The sequence below is a fragment of the Salmo salar genome, chromosome ssa12 (genome assembly GCF_905237065.1).
Source record: "Salmo salar chromosome ssa12, Ssal_v3.1, whole genome shotgun sequence".
NCBI classification, from domain to species: domain Eukaryota; kingdom Metazoa; phylum Chordata; class Actinopteri; order Salmoniformes; family Salmonidae; genus Salmo; species Salmo salar.
The window spans coordinates 22,444,515-22,447,083 of record NC_059453.1 but is presented as its reverse complement, the minus strand read 5'-3'; positions in this window follow the sequence as shown (position 1 = coordinate 22,447,083).

Below are 2,569 nucleotides of genomic sequence, written 5' to 3'. Positions count from 1 at the left end.
TGGTAAATTCAATTAATTGGACATGATTTGGAAATGCACACACCTGTCTATATAAAGTCCCACAGTTGACAGTGCATGTCAGAGCAAAAACCAAGCCGTGAGGTCGAAGTCATTGTCCGTCCAACCATCTCTGCAGCACTTCACCAATCAGCCCTTTATGGTAGATATGCAAGATGGAAGCCACTCCTCAGTAAAAGGCACATGACAGCCCACTTGGAGTTTGCCAAAAGTCACCTAAAGACTCTCAGACCGTGAGAAACAAGATTCTCTGGTCTAATTAAACCAAGATTGAACTCTTTGGCCTGAATGCCAAGTGTCACGTCTGGAGGAAACCTGGCACCATCGCTACAGTGAAGCCTGAGATTACTCAGGATCGAGGGAAAGAAGAACGGAGCAAAGTACAGAGAGATCATTGATGAAAACCTGCTCCAGAGCGCTCAGGACCTCAGACTGGCCCACCCAGAGCAGTGACGCTCCCCATCCAACCATCCAACCAGACAGAGCTTGAGAGGATCTGCAGAGAAGAATGGGAGAAACTCCCCAAATACAAGCTTGTAGCGTCATACCCAAGAAGACTCGAGGCTGTACTTGCTGCAAAAGGTGGTTCAACAAAGTACTATGTAAAGGGTCTGAAAACTTATGTAAATGTGATATTTCAAGGGTTTTTGTCAACCTCCTTTTTGCTTTGTCATTATAGGGTATTGTGTGTTGATTGATAAGGAAAAAATACAATGTAATCAATTTCAGAATAAGGCTGTAACCTAACAAAATGTTGAAAAAGTCAAGGGGTCTGAAAGCCATATCTCAGACTGGACAATAAAAAGAAAAGATTAAGATGGGCAAAAGAACACAGACACTGGACAGAGGAACTCTGCCAAGAAGGCCAGCATCCCGGAGTCGCCTCTTCACTCTTGACGTTGAGACTGGTGTTTTGCGGCTACTATTTAATGAAGCTGCCAGTTGAGGACTTGTGAGGCATCCGTTTCTCAAACTAGACACTCTAATGTACTTGTCCTCTTGCTCAGTTGTGCACCGGGGCCTCCCACTCCTCTTTCTATTCTAGTTACAGTCAGTTCGCGCTGTTCTGTGAAGGGAGTAGTACACAGCGTTGTATAAGATCTCTCACATGGAATAGCCTTCATTTCTCAGAACAAGAATAGACTGACGAGTTTCAGAAGAAAGTATCTTTGTTTTCGGGCCATTTTGAGCCTGTAATCGAACCCACAAATGTTGATGCTCCAGATAATCAGCTTGTCTAAAGAAGGCCAGTTTAATTGCTTCTTTAATCAGAACAACAGTTTTCAGCTGTGCTAACATAATTGCAAAAGGGTTTTCTAATGATCAATTAGCCTTTTAAAATGATAAACTTGGATTAGCTAACACAACGTGCCATTGGAACACAGGAATGATGGTTGCTGATAATGGGCCTTTGTACGCCTATGTAGATATTCCATAAAAAAACAGCCGTTTCCAGCTACAATAGTCATTTACAACATGAACAATGTATACACTGTATTTCTGATCAATTTGATGTCAATTTAATGGACAAAAATAAGTGCTTTTCTTTCAAAAACATGGACATTTCTAAGTGACCCCAAACTTTTGAGCAGTAGCGTATATTAAAAATGACTTACCTTGAAATCTGTTGCCTTGTATTTGGTGTTCATTTTCTCAAATGTTCTCCCTAGTAGGGAGTGCTAATGGCTTATAAATATGACTCTACATCATTCAAATAAGGTTTTTGCTATTCCCAACTCCCTTGGGTACCAGTTGGTTGCCATTAGCGACACGTGGTCACTGGTGCGATCTTATGAAATGTGATTATAACTAAACTAATTGAAAAAATGTTCTCTAAAACATTTGACTGTTTTTCTAAGGCCTGTTTTCCACCGTCATTACTGAGTGAGGGAGAGAGATGGGGGAGAGAGAGGGGGAGAGTTGACCTCTTCATTGCTATTCTCTCCACTGTGAGTCATTTGCATGTTCTATGATTCCGTTTGTCTTTTATTATTAAGGTCATTAGTGATAATAATCTAAGAGATTGACTGATAGCTGTGTGACACCCACACACTCATGCACGCACACACACACACACATACATGTGCACACACACACACACACATACACAGTGTTCATTTGTTCTCCAGAGGGCCATGTGCAGAAAAGCCCAAGTTCACATGTATTGATAATATTCCTTCATAATGCCGGGTAAAATCACTAAAGTCACGATGCTAAACCAAATCAAATCAAATGAAATGTATTTATAAAGCCCTTCTTACATCAGCTGATATCTCAAAGAGCTGTACAGAAACCCAGCCTAAAACCCCAAACAGCAAGTAATGCAGGTTTAGAAGCATGGTGGCTAGGAAAAACTCCCTAGAAAGGCCAAAACCTAGGAAGAAACCTAGAGAGGAACCAGGCTATGAGGGGTGGCCTGTCCTCTTCTGGCTGTGCCGGGTGGAGATTATTACAGAACATGGCCAAGATGTTCAAATGTTCATAAATGACCAGCATGGTCAAATAATAATAATCACAGTAGTTGTCGAGGGTGCAACAAGTCAGCACCTCA